This window comes from Bos grunniens, chromosome 9 (genome assembly GCF_055505025.1).
Source record: "Bos grunniens cultivar Pamir isolate PY7600 chromosome 9, Bosgru_T2T1.0, whole genome shotgun sequence".
Classification (NCBI taxonomy): Eukaryota; Metazoa; Chordata; class Mammalia; order Artiodactyla; family Bovidae; genus Bos; species Bos grunniens.
Window position 1 is genome coordinate 76,606,491 of NC_141173.1, and position 26,646 is coordinate 76,633,136.

General features: G+C 41.5%; 1 long non-coding RNA gene across 1 annotated transcript in view; it reads left to right on the top strand.

Annotated features, from left to right (window-relative positions):
• Positions 1-1,069: 1,069 nt before the first annotated feature.
• LOC147366206 (uncharacterized) overlaps positions 1,070-26,646 on the top strand; it is a 32,773-nt gene continuing 7,196 nt past the window's right edge. The window contains exon 1 of the long non-coding RNA XR_015132430.1: positions 1,070-3,278. This is a non-coding gene — a long non-coding RNA (uncharacterized LOC147366206). The remainder of the gene's footprint in view (positions 3,279-26,646) is intronic.

A 26,646-nucleotide genomic window follows, 5' to 3' on the forward strand; every position in this document is an offset into this window, starting at 1 on the left:
ACTAAACATAAGGAATTTGCTGTTGTTGTTCAGTCACTCAGTCGTGTCTGACTCTTTACAACCCCATGGACTGCAGCATGCCAGGCTTTCCTGTCCTTCATCATCTTTCCGAAGCTTGCTTAAACTGATGTCCATTGAGTCAGTGATGCCATCCAACCATCTAATCCAACAACCTAATCCCCTTCTCCTCTTGCCTTCAATCTTTCCCATCATTTTAGCATCAGGGTCTTTTCCAGTGAGTTAGCTTTTCACATCAGGTGGCCAAAGTATTGGAATTTCAGCTTCAGCATCAGTCCTTCTTATGAATATTCAGCATTGATTTCCTTTAGGATGGACTGGTTTGATCTCTTGCAGTCCAAGGCACTCTCAAGAGTCTTTTCCAACACCACAGTTCAAAAGCATCAATTCTTCAGCACTCAGCATAAGAAATAGGAGATGCTTTTAAAGAGAAAAATACTTGGCAAGCTTTCCTCAGCCGGCTTACGCTGGACAACAATTTATTTCTGGCCTGTAAAGTTATCGGTTTGACTCAAGAGGGGAGTTTTCCATTAATAAGTTTAAAAATAATCAGATAATAGCATAAATTCATTATCCAGTAAAATATTATCAGTGTTTATTCCTGCTATTGTCTTGCTATGTGACTTCTATGGGATATGGCATTCAGGGTTAGACTCGGTAATTTATTAAGCTGCTATATTTGTTCAACTGTAAGTTATAGAGAATCTAAGTACTGTGGGTAGCACAAATATGAGTTTACTTATTCTTACATAACAGGAAGTTACTAGGGTGGTTGCTACTGTTGTTTCAGTAACTTAATAATGGCAGGGTCAATGTCTTTGTGATTCCCTAGCCTAGCCTTCTCCTCATGGTTACAGGATGACTGCTGAAATTCCAGCAATCAGGTATGTACCCCCAAATAAGGGGGAGACATAGGTCTTTTTGAATGATGTAAGCAAAGTTTCCCCAAAATTCCCAACAGATTTGACTTATATCTCATTGGCAAGAACTGTGTCACTTGGCCATTCCAAGGAAGTATGCACTTTCTGAGCAGGGGTAACAAAGCAAGAAAAGAGTTAGAAATGGATGATGCATCAACCAACTCAATGTTTGACGGAGTTTTTATCTGGATATTTCTGATACATGATAATATGTAAACAATCCTGAAAATAAATAGCTTTGATAGTTTTGAGTCATCTGAAAATTCCAATGTCACCTAGTCCCTTGTTTTCACTGAAGATGAGAAATCAAGTGTTGGGGTAGATGGACTAATGGACCCTCAGTTCTGTCCACATCCTAATCTCCAAGACTTATGATCTTGAGATGGAGAGATGGGAAGGTTATTGTGGATTATTTGGCTGGGCCCAATGTAAGGACAAGGTTCCTTAGAAGAGGGAAGCCAAAATGTCATGGTCACAGAAAGAGCTGCGGTTTTGGAAGCAGTGGGAGATTTGACAATTCTACACTCCTGATTTTGAAGATTAAGGAAGAGTTCATGTGCCAACAAATGCAGGAGGCCTGTAGAAGCTAGAAAAGACAAGGAGATGGGTTCTCTCCTGAGCCTCCTGGGGAAAGCAGCCCTGTGCTGTTTTCAGCCACTGCATTTGTGGTAATTTTTTACAGCAGCAGTAGAAAACTAATACAATAACCCAGATCAAATTAGCATGGAAGCTTCAAATGGCTCTTGGAAAGGGAAAATGAATGTCTTTTATGAATATGGCTACAAGCCTCAGAATTATCTCCTATAAGCAGACAGAATTGTGGCAAACACTCATTAAATTGCTAACACTTATTGACTTCTTGGGCTTCCCTGTTGGCTCAGATGGCAAAGAATTTGCCTGCAATGCAGGAGATCTGGATTCAGTCCCCGGGTTGGAAAGATTCCAAGGAGAAGAGAATGGCTACCCACTCCAGTAATCTTGCCTGGAGAATTCCATGGACAGAGGAGCCTGGCAGGCTACATTCCATGGGGTCACAAAGTAGGACATGACTGAGCAACTTTCACTTTTCATTGAATCCTTACTGTGTTTTCTACAGAGTGCCTTGTAGGCTTTTAATTTGACCCCCACAAAAACCCATAACTGGGGTACACACTAATAGTTTTCTTCCTTTTTTTCTCAACAGAGATGAATAGACTGCTAGGGGCAAGAGGCATGGGAACTAGAGAGTGGAGCCACATGCTGTGCAGTTGACAGATTTTTAGAAAGCAGTGTCTGGGGACAGTGGCACAGCTTGGCCAGGCTCCTTAGAAGTACGTGGCTGCTCCATCCAGGACTAGGAACCCATGAGATCATGGAGAACTCTGCAGAAGCCCTTTGTGCTTGTCCTGCACTCCATCAGTAGCCCAAGAATACATAGATTTAAGGCAATCTGAGTAACTTTTTAATAATTTTAGAGAAAAATGCCACTGCTATTAGAACAGTGATGCTTGAATCTTGACAAGGTTAAATTAAAAAACGCATGGTTTGGATGGTTCTGATACAAACATGTTTCAGTTAACAGGACACGTGGAAAACAAGGATTTCCTGTCATAAGTTCAGAAGGAGTGAAAATGAAATAGTCCAGAAAATTACTTTGCAAGGATTCAGATACTAAAAATGTATTAGATGTTACTGCCTTGGAATCTATATCTATCAAAGGCAATTATTACAATAGTATTCTGAAAATTCTGAGCAGATGCCTATAATGAAAAGCAACTCTTTAAAACCTGATATTTCCAAGGAAAACTTCAAACTTTTCATTTATTATGAACTAATATGATGTTTAGTCAAAAGTATTCCAGAACATAGGGAAATGTAAGTTTTTTTTAAAAGTGGTTGGTATAATTATGGATAAAAATAGCTCAAGAACACCAAAAACGTAAAGGTTTGGCATATACAAACACCAGCATCAACATGAGGGCTTAAGGGCAAGAAATTTTGATATCACAGCAAACATGATCTCAAGGGGGCATTTAATTCCATTGGTTAGCCTGCTTTGTTCTCTTTTGTTTTCGGGGCAAAAAAAGAAAACAAGCAAAAGTATCTCTTTCCAAAGACCTTCTGTTTTTTCATGTTTAACCTGGATTTAGGACAAGTTCAAAATTCCGTGGAGTCATGTCAAAAGAGTTTCAACAGGAGCTGCTGTTGTGCCCCTGAGGGAGGCATCATCAGGCTGGTCTTGGAAACCTGACGAGAGAAAAAAAAATATGTGTTTCATCATCAGGGAACAGAAGGGGATACACAGCCAAGGAAATGACATGACATGTTACAGTTCCAATAGTAAATTTGATTTTCTGTCAGGTAAGCAGTTCCCATGACTTGGGGATGATTATCTGAGATCTTTGAATTTTGGACTCTTTTTACATCATTATCCTTTGTCCTAACGGATGACAGTCCTGCCTGTTACTTCCTGTGTACGTCAGGGTGTCCGAGAGGAATGAGGCATAGCCGGCCACCTCATCCCAATTTCCTCTCGATTCCACGTCCTAGTCAGGCTGTGACCAAGGCTTCCAGGACTTGCTGCTATTTCGGGGGATGTCTCAGACCTAGCAAACTGGGAAGGTTCGAGTTCAAACAAGAGGTCTTCCACTTGACAGTCTTGTTTGTCATTATCATCGCCTGCATTGTGTGACTTCTAATTGTGCTGTGTATGCACTTGAAGGATCTCTACTGCCTTTTTTAGAATATTCCAGTGGCACTTTTACAATTTTTAGAATATTCCAGTGGCAACAAATTTTTTAAAAATATATATAACTCAGTGCAAAAATTTTAGGTATGATTTAAAGGAGTAATGGGCTCTACACAGAACAAAACAAGTTGGGAATGATTACCACTCAACCATCAATACTGACTAATAGTGTCTCTGTGTGCATGTAAAAAGTGTTCCTACCTCTTTCTTTTTGTCAGCCTTCAACATAGTCACAGGTTTGTGGGGATAACTGGATACTGCCCTGATGACATCCTCCTGAAGATGCTCAAGGCACAGTTTTTGTATGTTCTGGTTAACAGACCTTAATACTGGGGAGTGAAGGGTATCATCACCTCCAACTATGATGCTGATCTCTTACAGCTAAAACACCTGCTCTACTCAACATCATCTTGTGGGCTTGGTTCAGTGTTTTCACAAGTAGACATTGCAAAAGTAAATGGATTTGCTGCCAGTAAATTTGAAACCATGATTGCAATTTGGAGGCCCATCTATAAAGGGTTCTCATCACATTTCTTTGTCCCATCTTTAGTGAGACATAATGGACAGATGACGTTTAAGTTTAATATACAGGAGGATGATTTGACACAGGTATATACACAGGATGATTACCATAATAAAGTTAATTAACACATCCATCACCTCACATTATTACATTTTTGTGTGTGTGGTGAAACTTTTGAGATCTCTCTTAGTAAATTTCAGGCATATGATACAGTGTTGTTAACTATAGCCATCACACTGATATTAGATTCCCAGAACTTATTCATCTTAAAAGTGGAAGTTTGTCCCTTTGACTGAAACCCCCCTTCTGTTCCCTAACCCCACCAGATCCTGGCAACCACCATTCTACTTTCTGTTTCTCTGAGTTTGTCAACATACATTTTTCTGTGATCCAACCCTTGAGAATTACATGACATACTAAATTTGCACATGCTTTTGCCAGTCTCTTCCTATCTCACAATAAGCATAAAATGTGAGATTAAGGAAGATGCAGCTCAAATCAAGACCTTGGTACATGGAGAATATTCCCTTTAACAGACATCAGTCAGAATCCTGTTGTGTACAATTCAGAAGAGCGTATTGCCTTTCACTTGCTTCTTTCGGATAAGATAAATGGGAAATATTATTGATCACTGGCCCTGAGTTTGGCAGAAGGGCTATTATGGCACTTGTGGTTTCCTGGGTAGAGAAACAATACTCAGAGAATTTCCTCCCATCCTTTGTAGCTCCCTAGGTGTGACCTGGAGTAACAGGCAAATTTGGCCTTGGAGCACAAAATGAAACAGGGCAAAGGCTAACAGAGTTTTGCCAAGAGAATGCACTGGTCATAGCAAACACCCTCTTCCAAAAACAAAAGAGAAGACTCTACACATGGACATCACCAGATGGTCAATACCAAAATCAGATTGATTATATTCTTTGCAGCCAAAGATGGAGAAGCTCTATACAGTCAGCAAAACCAAGACTGGGAGATGACTGTGGCTCAGATCATAAACTCCTTATTGCCAAATTCAGACTTAAATTGAAGAAAGTAGGGAAAACCACTAGACCATTCAGGTATGACCGAAATCAAATCCCTTACAATTATACAGTGGAAGTGACAAATAGATTCAAGGGATTAGATCTAATAGATAGAGTGCTTGATGAACTATGGATGGAGGTTCATGACATTGTATAGGAGGCAGGGATCAAGAGCATCCCCAAGAAAAAGAAATGCCAAAAGGTGAAATGGTTGTCTGAGGAGGCCTTACAAATAGCTGTGAAGAGAAGAGAGGTGAAAGGCAAAGGAGAAAAGGAAAGATATAAGCATCTGAACGCAGAGTTCCAATGAGTAGTAAGGAGAGATAAGAAAGCCTTCCTCAGTGATCAATGCAAAGAAATAGAAGAAAACAATAGAGTGGGAAAGACTAGGGATCTTGTCAAGAAAATTAGAGATACCAATGGGACATTACATGCAAAGATGGGCACAATAAAGGACAGAAATGGTATGGACCTAACAGAAACAGAAGATATAAAGAAGAGGTAGGAACAATACACAGAAGAACTATACAAAAAAGATTTTCATGACCCAGATAATCACGAAGGTGTGATCACTCACCTAGGGCCACACGTCCTGGAATGCAAAGTCAAGTGGGCCTTAGGAAGTATCACTATGAACAAAGCTAGTGGAGGTGATGGCATTCCAGTTGAGCTATTTCAAACCCTAAAAGATGATGTGTGAAAGTGCTACACTCAATATGCCAGCAAATTTGGAAAACTCAGCAGTGGCCACAGGACTGGAAAAGGTCAGTTTTTATTCCAATCCCAAAGAAAGGCAATGCCAAAGAATGCTCAAACTACTGTACAATTGCACTTATCTCACACACTAGCAAAGTAATGGTCAAAATTCTCAAAGCCAGGCTTCAAGAGTACATGAACTGTGAACTTTCAGATGTTCAAGCTGGTTTTAGAAAAGGGAGAGGAACCAGTCATCAAATTGCCAACATCCATGGGATCATCAAAAAAGCAAGAGAGTTCCAGAGTTCCAGAAAAAACATCTGTTTTTGCTTTATTGACTATGCCACCTTTGACTGTGTGGATCACAACAAACTGGAAAATTCTGAAAGAGATGGGAATACCAGACCACCTGACCTGTCTCCTGAGAAACCTGTATGCAGGTCAGGAAAAACAGTTAGAACTGGACATGGAACAACAGACTGGTTCCAAATCGGGAAAGGAGTATGTCAAGGCTGTATATTGTCACCCTGCTTATTTAACTTATGTGCAGACTACATCATGAGAAACACTGGGCTTTCCCGATTTTACTCCAGGTTTCTCTTGACTTCATACTTTTGCATTCCAGTCCCCTGTAATGAAAAAGTCATCTTTTTTGCGTGTTAATTCTAGAAGGTCTTGTAGGTCTTCATAGAACCATTCAACTTCAGCTTCTTCAGCATTATTGGTTGGGGCCTAGTCTTGGATTATTGTGATATTGAATTGCTTGCCTTGGAAATGAACAGAGATCTTTCTGTTGTTTTTGAGATTGTATCCAAGTACTGCATTTCAGACTCTTTGGTTGACTATGAGGGCTACTCCATTTATTTTAAGGGCTTCTTGCCCACAGTAGTAGATAATGGTCATCTGAGTTAAATTCACCCATTCCAGTCCATTTGAGTTCACTGATTCCTAAAATGTTGATGGTCTCTCTTGCCATCTCCTGTTTGACCACTTTCAACTTATCTTGATTCATAGACCTAACAATCCAGGTTCCTATGCAATATTGTTCTTTACAGCATCAGACTTTATTTCCATCACCAGTCACATCCACAACTAGGTGTTATTTTTGCTTTGACTCCATCTCTTCATTCTTTCTGGAGTTATTTCTCCACTGTTCTCCAGTAACATATTGGGCACCTACCGGCCTGGGGAGTTCATCTTCAGTGGTCTATCTTTTGCCTTTTCATACTGTTCATGGGGTTCTCAAGGCAAGAATATTGAAGTGGTTTGCCATTTCATTCTCCAATGAACCACGTTTTGTCAGAACTCTGCACCATGGCCTGTCCATCTTGGGTGTCCCTACATGGCATGGCTGATAGTTTCACTGAGTTAGACAAAGCTGTGGTCCTTGTGATCAGTTTGATTAGTTTTCTGTGATTCTGGTTTTCATTTTGTCTGCCCTCTGATGGATAAGGATAAGAGGCTTAGGGAAGCTTCCTGATGGGAGAGACTGCCTGAGGGGGGAAACTGGGTCTTGTTCTGATGGGTGGGGCTATGCTCAGTAAATTTTTAATCCAGTTTTTTTGTTGACGGGTGGGGCTGTGTTCCCTCCCTGTTGTTTGGCCAAACTATGGTGGAGATAATGAAGATAATGGTGAAGTCCTTCAAAGGGTCCTGTGCACACACTGCTGCACTCATTGTCCCTGACCCTGCAGCAGGCCACCACCAACCCACGCCTCCACTGGAGACTCCTGGACACTCATGGGAAAATCTGGGTCAGTCTCCTGTGGGGTCACTGCTCCTTGCTCCTGGGTCCTGGTGCACACAAGGTTTTGTTTGTGCCCTCCAAGAGTCTGTTTCCCCACTCCTGTGTAAGTTCTGGTGGCTCTATTGTGGGGTTAATGGTGACCTCCTCCAAGAGGGCTTATGCCATACCCAAGTCTGCTGCACCCAGAGCCCCTGTCCCTGCAGCAGGCCACTGCTGACCCATACCTCCAGAGGAGACACTCAAATACTCAAAGGTAGGTCTGGCTCAGTCTCTATGGGGTATCCTGGTGAGCACAAGGTTTTGTTTGAGCACCCTGAGTGTCTCTGGTGGGTATGGGGTTTGATTCTAAACGTGATTTTGCCCCTCCTATCGTTTTGCTGGGGGGCTTCTCCCTACTCCTGAACATGGGATATCTTATTTTGGTGGAATCCTACATTTTCCTGTTGATGGTTGTTTAGCAGTGAGTTGTAATTTCAGAGTTCTTGCAGGAGAAGATGAGCACATATCCTTCTACTCTGCCATCTTGAGAGGAAAGACCCTCCTGAATTCACTGGTGATAATAGTGCTTGGAGAGAAATTTCCTAAGATAATAAAGCTAAGATGTAATAAACACTTGAGCTTCCCCAGTGACTCAGCAGTAAAGAATCCACCTGCAATGCAGGATACATGGGTTCAATCCCTGGATCAGGAAAATCCCCTGAAGGAGGGCATGGCAACCCACTCCAGTATTCTTGCCTGGAGAATCCCATGGACAGAAGAACCTGGAGGGCTAGAGTCCATAGGGTCACAAAGAGTTGGACACAACCGAAGCAACTGAGCTTGCACACACATTAAACACTTAGATGGCAATATTCTAAGCTCTTTCAGTTCAGTTCAGTTCAGTCGCTCAGTCGTGTCCAACTCTTTGCAACCCCATGAATCGCAACACACCAGGCCTCCCTGTCCATCACCAATTCCCAGAGTTCACCCAGACTCACGTCCATCAAGTCAGTGATGCCATCCAGCCATCTCATCCTCTGTCGTCCCCTTCTCCTCCTGCCCCCAATCCCTCCCAGCATCAGAGTCTTTTCCAATGAGTCAACTCTTCGCATGAGGTAGCCAAAGTACTGGAGTTTCAGCTTTAGCATCATTCCTTCCAAAGAAATCCCAGGGCTGATCTCCTTCAGAATGGACTGGTTGGATCTCCTTGCAGTCCAGGGGACTCTCAAGAGTCTTCTCCAACACCACAGTCAAAAGCATCAATTCTTTGGCACTCAGCCTTCTTCATAGTCCAACTCTCACATCCATACATGACCACTGGTAAAACCATAGCCTTGACTAGACGGACCTTTGTTGGCAAAGTAATGTCTCTGCTTTTGAATATGCTATCTAGGTTGGTCATAACTTGCCTTCCAATGAGTAAGCGTCTTTTAATTTCATGGCTGCATTCACCATCTGTAGTGATTTTGGAGCCCAAAAAAATAAAGTCTGACACTGTTTCCACTGTTTCCCCATCTATTTCCCATGAAGTGATGGGACCACATGACATGATCTTCGTTTTCTGAATGCTGAGCTTTAAGCCAACTTTTTAACTCTCCACTTTCACTTTCATCAAGAGGCTTTTTAGTTCCTCTTCACTTTCTGCCATAAGGGTGGCATCATCTGCATATCTGAGGTTATTGATATTTCTCCCAGCAATCTTGATTCCAGCTTGTGTTTCTTCCAGTCCAGCATTTCTCATGATGTACTCTGCATAGAAGTTAAATAAGCAGGGTGACGTACTCCTTTTCCTATTTGGAACCAGTCTGTTGTTCCATGTCCAGTTCTAACTGTTGCTTCCTGACCTGCATACAGATTTCTCAAGAGGCAGGTCAGGTGGTCTGGTATTCCCATCTCTTTCAGAATTTTCCACAGTTTATTATGATCCACACAGTCAAAGGCTTTGGCATAGTCAATAAAGCAGAAATAGATGTTTTTCTGGAACTCTCTTGCTTTTTCCATGATCCAGCAGATGTTGGCAATTTGATCTCTGGTTCCTCTGCCTTTTCTAAAACTAGCTTGAACATCAGAAAGTTCACGGTTCACATATTGCTGAAGCCTGGCTTGGAGAATTTTGAGCATTACTTTACTGGCGTGTGAGATGAGTACAATTGTGCGGTAGTTTGAGCATTCTTTGGCATTGCCTTTCTTTGGGATTGGAATGAAAACTGACCTTTTCCAGTCCTGTGGCCACTGCTGAGTTTTCCAAATTTGCTGGCATGTTGAGTGTAGCACTTTCACAGTATCATCTTTCAGGATTTGAAATAGCTCAACTGGAATGCCATCACCTCCACTAGCTTTGTTCGTAGTGATGCTTTCTAAGGCCCACTTGACTTCACATTCCAGGATGTCTGGCTCTAGGTCAGTGATCACACCATCGTGATTATCTGGGTCATGAAGATCTTTTTTGTACAGTTCTTCTGTGTATTCTTGCCACCTCTTCTTAATATCTTCTGCTTCTGTTATGTCCATACCATTTCTGTCCTTTATCGAGCCCATCTTTGCATGAAATGTTCCCTTGGTATCTCTAATTTTCTTAAAAAGATCTCTAGTCTTTCCCATTCTGTTGTTTTCCTCTATTTCTTTACATTGATCACTGAGGAAGGCTTTCTTATCTCTTCTTGCTATTCTTTGGAATTCTGCATTCAGATGCTTATATCTTTCCTTTTCTCCTTTGCTTTTCACTTCTCTTCTTTTCACAGCTAGTTGTAAGGCCTCCCCAGACAGCCATTTTGCTTTTTTGCATTTCTTTTCCATGGGGATGGTCTTGATCCCTGTCTCCTGTACAATGTCACGAACCTCATTCCATAGTTCATCAGGCACTCTATCTATCAGATCTAGGGCCTTAAATCTATTTCTCACTTCCACTGTATAATCATAAGGGATTTGATTTAGGTCATCCCTAATGGTCTAGTAGTTTTCCTTACTTTCTTCAATTTCAGTCTGAATTTGGTAATAAGGAGTTCATGATCTGAGCCACAGTCAGCTCCTGATCTTGTTTTTGTTGACTGTATAGAGCTTCTTCATCTTTGGCTGCAAAGAATATAATCAATCTGATTTCGGTGTTGACCATCTGGTGATGTCCATGTGTAGAGTCTTCTCTTGTGTTGTTGGAAGAGGGTGTTTGCTATGACCAGTGCATTTTCTTGGCAAAACTCTATTAGTCTTTGCCCTCTTCATTCCGTATTCCAAGGCCAAATTTGCCTGTTACTCCAGGTGTTTCTTGACTTCCTACTTTTGCATTCCAGTCCCCTATAATGAAAAGGACATCTTTTTTGGGTGTTAGTTCTAAAAGGTCTTGTAGGTCTTCATAGAACCATTCAACTTCAGCTTCTTCAGCATTACTGGTTGGGGCATAGACTTGGATTACTCTGATATTGAATGGTTTGCCTTGGAAATGAACAGAGATCATTCGGTCGTTTTTGAGATTGCATCCAAGTACTGCATTTCGGACTCTTTTGTTGACCATGATGGCTACTCCATTTCTTCTGAGGGATTCCTGCCCGCAGTAGTAGTCATCTGAGTTAAAAACTCTTTACACATGTTAATTTTCTGCATCCTCATAATTCCATGAGCAAGTACTGTTATAAAGATACAGAAGAAGAACAGAGAGGTGGGATCACCTGCCAACAAAGTAAAGAGGAACCAGGATCAAAAGCGATGACTCCCAGGAGCTGGTCTGGACCACTGATGTAGGATGGGTACTTAAAGAATAGAGAACAGTACAGTTGCAGACACTGAAAGAGGTCTTCATTTATCAGAGAAAGGGCAATATTTGAGGAAAGACCCAAGGCTATTGAGTTTAGCAAATAGGAGTTAACTGCAGTGATGAAGAAATTGTGAAAGAGCAAATCTCTTGTCCATAAGACAGGACTATGTGTCACATGGAGCTCTTTAGTGAGAGCAGGACCCAACTGACACATCAACATCCAGTTTCTGGGGATATATCATGAAAGCCCAACATGGACTCTGGTACTGAAACAGTTCTGGGTTATTAAGATTCTAATTCCAAATAATTCCGACTTGTGGGGGTTTTCTCCACACCACCAAGCAATTCTCCAACAGCAGTTGGGTGTCCAAGAATTCAATATCATTCTTACACTGTCTACCTGGAGAGAGCATCTGATCCCCCAAGGTTAAGGGCTCAGGCCTAGAAGACTCAGTATTCATGGAAACATCATACTCACTAGGTTACCAGCTTATTATAAAAGGATGTAACTCAGAACTAACTAGATGGCAGAGATGCACAGGATGAGGTATGAGTAAAGGTCAGGGAACTTCAGTGCCCTCTCCAAGCACACCAGCCTCCCCAAATCCCTACACCATCAGGGGAAGGTTCTGAACCCCATCCTTTTAGGTTTTATGGAGGCTTCATTACATAGGCATGATAGATTAAATCCTTGCCCATTGGTGTTAGTGCCAGGCTCCTCCATCCATGGAGTTCTCCAGGCAAGAATATTGGAGTGGGTGGCCATTCCCTTCTCAAGGAGATCTTCCCAACCTAGGGATCAAACCCAAGTCTCCTGCATTGCAGGCAGATGCTTTACTGTCTGAGCCACCCCCTGGTGGCCATTTGAACTCAATTTCTAACTCCTTTCCTCTCTCTGGAGGATCAGGGGGTGGGTAGGACAGAATATTCCAAGCTTCTAATTACATAGCAGATTTTTCCTGGCAACCAGCTCCCACCCTTAGGTGTTTTCCAGAAGCCACCTTGTTAACTTCACAAAAGATAACCTTTACCTCCCTCATCATTTAGGAAATTCCAAGGGTTTTAGGAGTTCTGTTTCAGAAACAGGATCAAAGACCAAATATCTCTCTCTTATTATAAATCACATTATCATAGCTGCCTAGCAGCTACCAGAAGAGGAATTTGAGAACTGGAAGCAACAGAAACCAAGCCATCAAAACTACAGTATCAGATGAGGAATGCTCTAAGGAGGAAGTGGGAGGCTAGTTTATCTAGTGGGAACATGAGGTCAAGATCCTCACCTCCTGCTTGGTCCTGGCCACTTAGAACCCAGGTGGGCCTGTTTCCACCCATCCTGGCCCACTGTGGTCAGAAGGCCCAGCTCTCAGTCAGGGAGGAAGAAAGCAGCAGGCCAAGGCTGTCAGGAAATCTGACACCTAAAAACTCCCCATGTATCCACAAGGCTAACATGGAAGGACTGAAGACTCCAGAAGCAGCTTAGAAGCTTGGTCTTAAATCAGCACTAATTCTTGCTCTTTCAGATCAGCGGAAAATAAATTTTGAGCTCAAGAAACCAAAAAATCTTACAGCCATATGTTTTAACATGCAAAATTAAAGAACAACCAAAATCTCATGAAATATCAACAAAATTGTGAAGCAGCATTTGATCACATAGTATGTAGTCATCACAAATCATGTTTTCAAAGGAATGTTTACTGTCCCAGGGAAATGCTCATAAAAGAGTATGGCAAAAAGCAGCCTAACGTACCACAACGTGCTCTGAATTTTTCCTGGGGGAAATTATATTTATGCTCAGTAAAGAAATTATTCTGAAAAATGTATCTTTGTTTTACATAATAAATAAATAAATTCATACTATATTGACAGTACTGTTATACTGTCAGAACAGTCAAGATTTATGAAATACAAAAATGTTTTTACTTTTATTACCCTATCATAAAATTTACTTTTTTAAAATAAATATTGAAAATAACTTAATCAGAATAGTATTTACCTTGTTTATATTAGCTTTTCCGAAGCTTCAGGAGACATGGTTTTGATCCCTGGGTCAGGAAGATTCCCTGGAGAAGGAAATGGCTATCCACTCAAGTACTCTTGCCTGGGAAATCCCATGGACAGAAGGAGCCTGGAGGCCTACAGTCCACAGGGTCACAAAGAGTTGGACATGACTGAGCACGCACACATGCATCTTAACTTTTCAGCAACTGGTTTCTTTTTCTCCGAAGTGAAGTGAAGTCGCTCAGTCATGTCTGACTGTTCGAGACCCCATGGACTGTAGCCTACCAGGCTTCTCAGTCTATGGGATTTTCCAGGCAAGAGTACTGGAGGGGATGTCATTTCCTTTTCCAGGGGATCTTCCTGACCTAGGGATTGAAAATTACTACATAGAAATTATAATTATTCACATAAACTTTTCCACAGGCCAGGTTAATACACAGTGATCTTCTGATCAATATGAACAAAAGGAATTGGTTATTTTTGTTAGGCTGTTATCTGATTGAATTACCTGGAGGAAAAAAAAGAAATCCCTCTTTGTACATAGTTTAATCATTTGAAACATTCTGAGTGGTGCAGACTTTCTGTTAGAATAGACTGAAAATGAACCAAGTATAAGTCGACTTTTACTTAGATTTTGAAACTGTAAAGTAGAGAGAAGGAACTGCCTACACTCTTATTTTGTTTTGCATGATATATTATGCATGAAATCAAATTGCTTGGGCTACAGGCACAAGATGTCACTTCAGCAGCCCTCTAGAACTTGGTTGGGAAAGGCATAAGCCTTGTTGATAATGAGCTTTTTATTTTCTTCAAGACTAATAGAGGGAATTGGGGTATCCTGTCATAAAGGAAGAGTGAATTGCAGTGAAAAAGTGCAGATGGGCAGGTAGGTATCTTTTTAAAACCCTGCTGGAAGGAGACAAAGCCAGAGATACTAGGCCTTCAGCAACAGGAATCTGACGGTCAGGACAGGTTGATGGGCAAGTGGGTGGGGGCAGAGCACAGAAAGCACACAGGGAGTACAGGGAGTCCTGGTAAAGGCGTGTGTGTGTGTTGGTGCCAAGAATGCAAAGGAATTGTCAGTTATAAGTCAAGGAAGCTAAAGTATGGGGTGTCTGGGGAGCCCATGGTGTAGCCTCTCTGTTTCTTTCCAAACTGATGAGTAAGTCTTAGGTCTTCCATATTTCCTTTCTTCTAATTTTTGGTGTCCTTTTATGCCAAAGAGGTACAATAGCTAATTCTGGCACTAGTGGGCAACTGTAAGCCAGGCTTCTGAGTATCATCCATCTGCTGGTGGCAGAGATGGGCACATTGAGAAGATGCTGGGGAGTCTGTGGGTGTTCGAAGACAAGGGTGGGGTGGAAGGAGGGCTGAGGATGGAGACTGGTACTCTCTCCACTGCTCTGGGGTAATTCTTGCTAGTGTTCTGATTTGCCCCACCAACTTGAGATATAAAAATACAGCTTGTACGTGAGACCCTAGTGAGGAACATCTGGCCTCAATTCAGTCAACCCTATGCTCTCTCTTTTGATTCACCACAAGCACTTCCCTCACGATATTTGTCTTTTGTTTGTCTGTTTTGAGAAAACCTTTATTGCATATCATTGAATTAATTTCTGTTTGAATAAACAGTACACAAAACAAAGATTTATGTTGTGAAAATCCTTGAATCTTCTAATCAGCAGTCTGCAAGGAGTGGAGACTCTGGTTTTGTGTCTTTTTAAGACATCCATTTCCCATTTATTTTTAAACTTTGAACATAATAGTTTTCCTAACTATTTTTGATGTGGGTTATAGAACTTCTCCCCATGAAATGCTGCTCTTTTCTGTGAGACTGAATGTGCCCCCGAAGGACCTGGCACATGGTGCACTTTTCACAAGGCTGTACAAGTACTAATAAAATCAGTCCTTGTGGGATTGAATACGCATTTGGAATGCACTTTATTTTTCATAGATATATAGAATACTCTTTCAGCTTTGTCCTTTAATAGTAAAAGAAAAGAGAAAAGCTATACATGAGTACTAAAAAATCTGATCTCCAGAAATCAAAACAGTATCAAATAACAGTGTCCTTCAGAACCACATGTGACTGTTAGCTGGTGATTTCTTTTTTCTTTCTCAGTCTTTCTTTTGAAAGTGAAAGTGAAACTTATACAGGCATGTCTGACTCATGTGACTCCACGTACTGTAAGCCTGCCAGGCTTCTCTGTTCATGGAATTTTCCAGGCAAGAACACTGGAGTGGGTTGCCATTTCCTACTCCAACAATATTTGTCTTTAAGATGTTCAGAATGACATTACTCAATCACAAGTACAGTTCCAAATGCATGTATTCATTCATGGTTTCTACTCTCACTATTCACACACATTTTTAAAAAGGATCCAAGGTCTATAAATTTAATGTCCTATATAAACTGAAATGGGCTTCTCAGGCAGCAGTAGTGGTGAAGAACCCATCTACCAACGCAGGAGATATAAGAGATGAGGATTCAGTCTCTGGGCCAGGAAGATCCCCTGGAGGAGGGCATAGTAATCCACTCCAGTATTCTTGCTTGAAGAATCCCATGGACAGAGGAGCCTGGCAGGCTACAGTCCATGGGTCACAAAGAGTTGAACACGACTAAAGAAGCACAAGCTGGAATCAAGATTGCTGGGAGAAATTTCAATAACCTCAGATATGCAGATGACACCACCCTTATGGCAGAAAGTGAAGAGGAACTAAAAAGCCTCTTGATGAAAGTGAATGAGGAGAGTTAAAAAGTTGGCTTAAAGCTCAACATTCAGAAAACTAAGATCATGGCATCTGGTCCCATCACTTCATGGGAAATAGATGGGGAAACAGTGGAAACAGTGTCAGACTTTATTTTTGGGGGCTCCAGAATCACTACAGATGGTGAATGCAGCCATGAAATTAAAAGACGCTTACTCCTTGGAAGGAAAGTTATGACCAACCTAGATAGCATATTCAAAAGCAGAGACATTACTTTGCCAACAAAGGTTCGTCTAGTCAAGGCTATGGTTTTTCCAGTGGTCATGTATGGATGTGAGAGTTGGACTGTGAAGAAGGCTGAGTGCTGAAGAATTGATGCTTTTGAACTGTGGTGTTGGAGAAGACTCTTGAGAGTCCCTTGGACTGCAAGGAGATCCAACCAGTCCATTCTAAAGGAGATCAGTCCTGGGTGTTCTTTGGAAGGAATGATGCTACAGCTGAAACTCCAGTACTTTGGCCACCTCATGCAAAGAGTTGATTCATTGGAAAAGACCCTGATGCTGGGAGGGATTGGGGGCAGGAGGAGAATGGGACAACAGAGGATGAGATGGCTAGGTGGCATCACTGACTCGAAGGACATGAGTCTGAGTGAACTCTGGGAGTTGGTGATGGACAGGGAGGCCTGGCGTGCTGTGATTCATGGGGTCGCAAAGAGTCGGACACGACTGAGCGACTGAACTGAACTGAAAGCAGCACGGCACAGCATAGCACACAAACTGAAACAGAGAATGAGAAACTCTGTGGAGAGAGAGGGGAAGCTAATATACAAGCTGATATAATTACTATAACAGAGTCAGCCATGAAGAAATTAATTGAGGAAGATAAACTACGAAGTACTATTTACTGTATCTACTAATATCTCAGGGAAAAACTAATTTCTATGATGCTAATTGTCATCAGTTTCATTGTACTTGATTAAAAGTTGTGTTATACCTCTAAAGAAAAATAACCCAAAAGATTAGTAAATTTCTTAATATCCATCTCAGCAAAAATGACACGAAATAGCAAACAGCTGTATAATGACAATTATTTGGTAAAATCAAATTAGAAAGATAAATACAAGAATTGTTGCTATTTAGTTGCTAAGTCATGTCAGACTCTTTTGTGACCCCATAGACTGTAGTCTGCCAGGCTCCTCTGTTCATGGAATTTCCAAGGCAAGAATACTGGATTGGGTTGTCGTTTCCTCATCCAGGGGGTCTTCCCGACCCAAGTATCGAACCTAGGTCTCTTGAGTCCCCTGTATTGGGAGAGGATTCTTTACCACTGAGCCACCAGGGAAACCTAAATACAAGGAAGCTTATTCACAAACATGGAGCCCAGAAATCAAGTAGAGTGAAGCAGTGTTGAATAACAGGGGAAAAAAAAAAAAGGGATTTGAAATTGGACAGACTGTCTCAATTCAACTTAGTTTCACACCAATTAGCTGCATCACATAACCTCTCTATGTTTCTATTTATTCATATTTAAATCTTTGAAAGATTGTTTTGAGAAATAGATATCTAATGAAGATACCCCTGTGCCTGGCTCACAGAGACCACTCAATAAACATTATGGATTTACTAATAGAACATTTGCAATGAGCCAGGTACTATTCTAGGTGCTAGAATTACAGTGGGGAATGAAGGAAAATCTTTGTCTTAGTGACTTTAATACTGTGATAGGAGAAAATAGCCAACAAACAAGTAGGAAAAGAAGAAGGAAAGTAGGAAGACAGATGGTAAGAGAGGGAGTGAGCGGAGGAGAAGAAAGAGATTCAGAGAGTGTTGTTTCCTAGAGCAACAGTCATAAGATGGAAGTTGTCTTACAGCATGGAGTACCTACTCTAGCTAGTAGTCACGGGAGGACCCTTGATGAAGGATCATTTTCTCTGAATCTTGGATGATAAGAAAGGAAGCCAGAGTAGGTTAAGATCATGGAAAAGACCATTCCAACCAGAACAAATGTTGGGAGAAAAGGCTATGAGACCAGCACAAATCTTGTGTTTTGCAGAAACAAAGAGAAGGGCAGTGAGTGTCAGGGAGAGGAATGTAAGGGAGAAGGGTACAAGATGAGGTCCAAGATGTTGGTAAGAACAGTTCAGGTAACTCTTGGTCCCTAATAGAGTTCAGAGTCTATTTAATTACAATGGGGAGGGTTTCAGTGGAGAGTGATATGATCAAATATAATCTTTAAAAAGAGCATTATGTCTGATATCTGAAGAATGAATGGGTAGTAATTGTGGGTGGAGAGAACATGAAAGCAGGCAGACCAGTAATGAGGCTGTAGCAGTTTAGATGAGAGACTATTGTTTATGGGACTAGCCTGTAGCAGTAGAGGGGATGAGACGTATTTGGATGGGGGATATGTTTTGGAGGTAGAGCTGACAGGACTTCCTAAAGAATAGGATGTGAACGAAGGAACACGATCAGGGCTAATTCCCAGATATTAGACTTGAGCCTCAGCCTGACTATTAAAGCCATTGCCAGGATAGGAAAGAGGAGGGAGGGATGGTTGGTGTCAGGATAGTCAGACACCTAAGTGGAGATGCCAAGCACACAGTCTAGAGATCAGGACTACTCCTGTGAGAAGATTTGCTTAAAGTGTAATGTAAACTTGTTCTATGTAAAATGTCCAATTCAGTCTTACCAAATTGAAAAACAAAAGTTAACTCTATTAACTGGTGATATGTACTGTTTTTTGTGAAGTTAGATCTTCTTGAAAACTTTTATTTAAATGACTCTGAAGCTACTTTGTTGACACACAAGAGTTGGCTCAGTAAAAACCATAATTTCTCTGTGGTCATCAAAACCTGACAAAGCAAGTGATGATCCAATTGGAGTATCAGAAGCATGATTTCCATATCAACAGAATTCTTACAGCATATAGTTATATTTATTCTAGATAAAATGCTGCTTCACTTGTTCAGATCTTGTGATGGGTATAGCTAAAATTCTTTCTTCTGGGAGGAAAAAAGAAAGTGAGGTACCCTCAGAGTTGTATTTTTCCTGAAACACATAATAATATGCAAACTAGCTTGGCACTGATTATGATAAACTGATTTGGGTTGAATTTTTTCTATTCTGCTCTGGTAGGGTCCTAAAGCTAACCTGTTCCCACAATCTCAGAAATGTGATCTAAGGCAATCAATCCAATCCCAAACTCCCAGTTGAAATGAGCATCAGGTGTTGACATAGTTACCTGCCTCTACTCAAACATCCGGTTAGATTTATCTTGAGAAATCAACTATTTGTTGACTGATAACAACAGTTATACCTACTATTTGTTAAATGTCTACTGTATTATCTCATTTTAATCATCGCAATTAATTTGGAAGGTTTTTATTTTAAAAATAATAAAACTGAGATTCATTGATCCTACTTGACCAGAGGAAGAACTTGTTTATATCTAATTGTATATATCTAAGTGTAGTTTGCTGGATGTAGTAAGTGTAGATGCTGGATGGCATCACCGACTCGATGGACGTGAGTTTGAGTGAACTCTGGGAGATGGTGATGGACAGGGAGGCCTGGCGTGCTGTGATTCATGGGGTCGCAAAGAGTCGGACACGACTGAGGGACTGAACTGAACCGAAGTGTAGTTAATATGTTTATATCAAAGTGTAGTTTTATTATTTTGTGACCCTCCCCTCCATAAGATATGGTTATATCTAAGTGTAGTTCTGTTTTTATATCTAGATTTATGCCTAAGTGTAGTTCTATTATTTTGTGACCCTCCATAAGATAAGCATCATGAAGATGAAGATGTGGGGATAAATTGTCCCAATGATTTCAACTTTCACATAGTTCTGCAAACTCATACATTTGATTCACAATACTTTCAGTAGTTATGTTCTATAAAGTCACTGGAACACTGATTTAGCAGAACTGAATCACTTCGCTCCTGGGGAAACACACTGTTAAGGTCCCACAAGACTCTCTTGTTCACAACATGTCCATTGACCAACCAATACTTACTGTCATATGTGTTTCTGTTTAAAGACACCTTATTCAATGTATGTTGTTGATTCATTGACATTGAACTCACAGCCAAGAACACTAACACATGCCCAAATGAAGCTTATCTAACACTCATACCTTCTCCATAAGGTGCATCCCAGCCTTCTTGTACTTGGGAACATGAGTTAGCACTTCAGCGCTCTGATTAGGTATCATTTCAAACAGTGAAATCACCAAAGCAAAACAAAAAAATGCAAAAAAAAAAAAAAAAATGGCGCTAAATAGATTTTGGAAAAAAAAAAAACTTGTTGAGTAGTGGAAGTTTGAGGGGAGATTGCAAATACATGACCCCCATCACCAAGGAGATATTAATCTATTAGGAGAGACAAGATCAACACACATGAGTCACAGGTGAAATTATAACCCAGAGTGTGAATAGGATGATAGTGTTTTATATTAATCTACATGTTCTTGATTGATTTTATCCTACCCTTTCTCAGACTTTTCAAGTATCAGTGATACTTTTTATATGAGCTTTTGTCAGGGGTGAGCAGATCAGCCTAAAACCAAGAAGTCTTTGAAAACTGTGACTAGATTTCTTAAATGCAGACTAGACACTGCAATTTGAAAGCTGAAGAGTTTTGTTTTAATTTGTTTTAATATACAAGAATCAGCCTTTGCTGAGAGAAAAGAATGGCTTGCATGGAATTCTAAGAGCAAGGCTTTGATGATCAAGGACCTACTTTGGTGGACTGAGCACTGTTTGCAGTAACTTCCACAGACAGTGAAGTATGTCAGTTGCTGTGTGTATCTTCCTACCCAAAACAAAATAAAGATCTACCAGTGAATAAGAGAAGGAGATTCAGAGAGAACAAGGCAAGGTGCTTAATAAGATTAAGACAGCTGGTGGTGAAATCTGTTTCCTTGTGCAGCCAAATCTTAGGTGGAGTTTGGTAAAGACAGCGTGACTTTCCGAGTCAGAGTCTAAGAGGACAGCCAGTCTCATAGTAAAGCCTTGATTTTGAAGGCATTGAAGCAACATAGCTCTTGGGTAATAGACTGGCAATGAATGAGGGAAGCAACCAAGAAGACAGGCCTTCACAGAGACTTGCAGAGTCCTGAATATAACACTGGATTGGCCAAAAAGTTCATTTGGCTTTTTCCATAAAAGAATGAAACTTTTGGCCAACAATAAAATAATAATAGGAAACTGAGAGTTTTGAAACCCCAAGCAGAGGTGTGGAGGGGCTGCAGGAGGTGAGGAATCACAAGGTCTAGGAAAAGAACAGAAGGTTGCAGAGGTATGGGCTTCATGGTTGATCACTACTGAGGCAGAGCCACATTGAAGGTCAGGAACGGCGGCAGTGAGGAGATACCCCTTGTCCAAGGTAAGAGAAACCCAGGTAAGATGGTAGGCATCGCAAGAGGGCATCAGAGGGCAGACACACTGAAACCATACTCACAGTAAACTAGTCAATCTAATCACACTAGGATGACAGCCTTGTCTAACTCAATGAAACTAAGCCATGCCCGTGGGGCAACCCAAGATGGGCGGGTCATGGTAGAGAGATCTGACAGAATGTGGTCCACTGGAGAAAGGAATGGCAAACCACTTCAGTATTCTTGCCTTGAGAACCCCATGAACAGTATGAAAAGACAAAATGATAGGATACTGAAAGAGGAACTTCCCAGGTCAGTAGGTGCCCAATATGCTACTGGAGATCAGTGGAGAAATAACTCCAGAAAGAATGAAGGGATGGAGCCAAAGCAAAAACAATACCCAGCTGTGGATGTGACTGGTGATAGAAGCAAGGTCTGATGCTGTAAAGAGCAATATTGCATAGGAACCTGGAATGTCAGGTCCATGAATCAAGGCAAATTGGAAGTGGTCAAATAAGAGATGGCAAGAGTGAATGTCGACATTCTAGGAATCAGTGAACTCAAATGGACTGGAATGGGTGAATTTAACTCAGATGACCATTATATCTTCTACTGCAGACAGGAATCCCTCAGAAGAAATGGAGTAGCCATCATGGTCAACAAAAGAGTCCGTAGTGCAGTACTTGGATGCAATATCAAAAATGACAGAATGATCTCTGTTCGTTTCCAAGGCAAACCATTTAATATCAGAGTAATCCAAGTCTATGCCCCAACCAGCAATGCTGAAGAAGCTGAAGTTGAACGGATCTATGAAGACCTACAAGACCTTTTAGAACTAACACCCAAAAAAGATGTCCTTTTCATTATAGTGGACTGGAATGCAAAAGTAGGAAGTCAAGAAACACCTGGAGTAACAGGCAAATTTGGCCTTGGAATACGGAATGAAGAGGGCAAAGACTAATAGAGTTTTGCCAAGAAAATGCACTGGTCATAGCAAACACCCTCTTCCAACAACACAAGAGAAGACTCTACACATGGACATCACCAGATGGTCAACAATGAAACCAGATTGATTATGTTCTTTGCAGCCAAAGATGGAGAAGCTCTATACAGTCAACAAAAACAAGACCAAGAGGTGACTGTGGCTCAGATCATGAACTCCGTGTTACCAAATTCAGACTGAAATTGAAGAAAGTAGGGAAAACTACTAGACCATTCAGGTATGACCTAACTCAAATCCCTTATGATTATACAGTGGAAGTGAGAAATAGATTTAAGGCCCTAGATCTGATAGATAGAGTGCCTGATGAACTATGGAATGAGGTTCGTGACATTGTACAGGAGACAGGGATCAAGACCATCCCCATGGAAAAGAAACGCAAAAAAGCAAAATGGCTGTCTGGGGAGGCCTTACAACTAGCTGTGAAAAGAAGAGAAGCGAAAAGCAAAGGAGACAAGGAAAGATATAAGCATCTGAATGCAGAATTCCAAAGAACAGCGAGAAGAGATAAGAAAGACTTCCTTAGTGATCAATGCAAAGAAAAAGAGGAAAATAACAGAATGGGAAAGACTAGAGATCTCTTCAAGAAAATTAGAGGTACCAAGGGAACATTTCATGCAAAGTTGAGCTCGATAAAGGAAAGAAATGGTATGGACCTAACAGAAGCAGAAGATATTAAGAAGAGGTGGCAAGAATACACAGAAGAACTGTACAAAAAAGATCTTCACGACCCAGATAATCACTATGATGTGATCACTGACCTAGAGCCAGACATCCTGGAATGTGAAGTCAAGTGGGCCTTAGAAAGCATCACTACGAACAAAGCTAGTGGAGGTGATGGCATTCCAGTTGAGCTATTTCAAATCCTGAAAGATGATGCTGTGAAAGTGCTACACTCAATATGCCAGCAAATTTGGAAAACTCAGCAGTGGCCACAGGACTGGAAAAGTCAGTTTTCATTCCAATCCCAAAGAAAGGCAATGCCAAAGAATGCTCAAACTACCACACAATTGCACTCATCTCACATGCTAGTAAAGTAATGCTCAAAATTCTCCAAGCCAGGCTTCAGCAATATGTGAACCGTGAACTTCCTGATGTTCAAGCTAGTTTTAAAAAAGACAGAGGAACCAGAGATCAAATTGCCAACATCTGCTGGATCATGGAAAAAGCAAGAAAGTTCCAGAAAAACATCTATTTCTGCTTTATTGACTATGCCAAAGCCTTTGACTGTGTGGATTATAATAAACTGTGGAAAATTCTGAAAGAGATGGGAATACCAGACCACCTGACCTGCCTCTTGAGAAATCTGTATGCAGGTCAGGAAGCAACAGTTAGAACTGGACATGGAACAACAGACTGGTTCCAAATAGGAAAAGGAGTACGTCACCCTGCTTATTTAACTTCTATGCAGAGTACATCATGAGAAACACTGGGCTGGAAGAAGCACAAGCTGGAATCAAGATTGCGGGGAGAAATCTCAATAACCTCAGATATGCAGATGATGCCACCCTTATGGCAGAAAGTGAAGAGGAACTAAAAAGCCTCTTGATGAAAATGAAAGAGGAGAGTGAAAAAGTTGGCTTAAAGCTCAACATTCAGAAAATGAAGATCATGGCATCTGGTCCCATCACTTCATGGGAAATAGATGGGAAAACAGTGGAAACAGTGTCAGACTTTATTTTTTTGGGCTCCAAAATCACTGCAGATGGTGAATGCAGCCATGAAATTAAAAGACGGTTACTCCTTGGAAGGAAAGTATGACCAACCTAGATAACATATTCAAAAGCAAAGACATTACTTTGCCAACAAAGGTCCGTCTAGTCAAGGCTATGGTTTTTCCAGTGGTCATGTATGGATGTGAGAGTTGGACTGTGAAGAAGGCTGAGTGCCGAAAAATTGGTGCTTTTGAACTGTGGTGTTGGAGAAGACTCTTGAGAGTCCCTTGGACTGCAAGGAGATCCAACCAGTCCATTCTGAAGGAGATCAGCCCTGGGATTTCTTTGGAAGGAATGATGCTAAAGCTGAAACTCCAGTACTTTGGCCACCTCATGCGAAGAGTTGACTCATTGGAAAAGATTCTGATGCTGGGAGGGATTGGGGGCAAGAGAAGAAGGGGACAACAGAGGATGAGATGGCTGGATGGCATCACTGACTCAATGGACGTGAGTCTGAGTGAACTCCAGAAGTTGGTGATGGACAGGCAGGCCTGGCATGCTGCAATTCATGGGGTCGCAAAGAGTCGGACATGACTGAGTGACTGAATTAACTGAACTGAGGCAGAGCCAGCAGCAGCAGCAGCCAGCCCACCAAGTCAAAGGTCAGGCAAGATGGGTGATGCCTCATGGGTACCTGCCAGAACTTCCCAAAACCCAGAGTGTGACAATACAGTGATTATCAAAGGCAGAGGATTACAGGAGAACCCAGATTACTCCTAAGCCGCCTGTCTACTGACATCACTCTTGTCTACCAACATCACTCTTATCTACCAACATCACTCTTAGGGAGAAAAAGAGAAAACTCTGAATTTGACTGCAACCTTACTAAAAGATGCAAAATCTTCAATTGGAAGTAATGAGTTACCTTAACATGTAAAGATTAAGAAATTTAGTTTATCAGTAAAAAAAACAAACAAACAACAACAAATGAAGTCTAGACATGGAACCGAACTATTTTTAATTACAGAAAAAAAATTTTAATGGGACATTTCTTCATATCTGATTTTTGGAACTTGCTGCATGGGCTAAATTGTGATGCACCAACAAAAAAACACTATAGCATTTTAAAACTGAGTGACATGAGTCAGGTCAGGCTTGGGCAGGTAATGGGCGGGAAGGAGTTGAAATGAGATGAACTCTGTAGCAGGCTGGACCCAAATAGACAGGAGAGGGCTGGTCACTGGGTCAGAGGCAATGCCTAAGTTGCATAATCAGAAACCTGCTGGGTGAGATAGACATCTGGGATCATCAGAGAGCACCTGTGAAATGAGAAATTGCATGTTGGGATTTGTAAGTCGTGTAGCAGAAGTTAGCAGATTTGCCTCTCTTGCCCTGTCTTGCTCCTCAGAAAGTCTACTCCTAGCATCACTGATAGGAGATCAGTGCCATGAATCCTGAGTCTACTGACCTTTTCGATGGCACGCTCATTTGAATGACTGAGGGTTATACATGCTGGACCCAAGCAGACCAATCAGGAGACCTTCCCCAGAAATTTGGGATTGGGACCCAAGGACTCCAGTTCACTGACCTTCAAAGTTTATTTACATGAGAATCATGCAAGACTCCAAAGCTCCACCAGTATATCTTTGGGACTTTGGGAAGGATATTTGATCTTCAGGATCTTTGATCTCCAGGATGTGTCTGATGCAGTAGGTTTGGAGCTCAGGATCTTTTTAACAAGTATCCCCAGTGAATCTGGGGCTTCCCAGGCAGCTCGAGTGGTAAAGAATCTGCCTGCCAATGCAGGAGACACAGGTTTGATCCCTGGGTCCAGAAGATCCTCTGGAGGAGGAAATGACAACCCATTCCAGTGTTCTTGTTGGGAAATCCCATGGACAGAGGAGCCTGGTGTGTTATAGTCCATAGGGTCATGAAGAGTCTGACACGACTGAGGCGACTGAGAATGCACCAATGCATCTAGAGCAGAAAGGTGTGGATCACAAATAGAGAAAAAGGCTTCTGGACTGGGAGGATCTCTAGATCAAAGGTGGTTGTTTTGGGCCATGTAAATGGTGAAGCAGAAGAAAGGTCTAGAGAAAGAGAAGTGTAAGGCAGACATACAAAGAGAAGTTGCTGGGCAGACAGGATGCTGGCTGATTAAACACCTTTCCCAACCCTTCTCCTTGCTGGCCTCACCCTATCAGAGACTAGAAATTCTAAGCACCTATACCCAGTCTTCTTTGAAGTCAGGAGGTCACATGACATACTTTGGGCCAATGAGAGGTGCATGGAAATCTGCTTTGTTGGGACTGGTCATTTAGGGAAAGCTTTTGCCTTTGGGATGTAAGGGTAACCACAGGTCACTGACCAATTTTACTCTTCTTTCTGCCTAACACCTGGAGCAACAGTCAACTGTGATCCATGAAGCAAGAGACACAAAGTCAACACACTAAGGATGCAAAGTAGGAGAAAGGCCTCAAGTGGGAGACAGGCATTTGGAATGTGTCTAAAATTTAGTGACTTTGTAG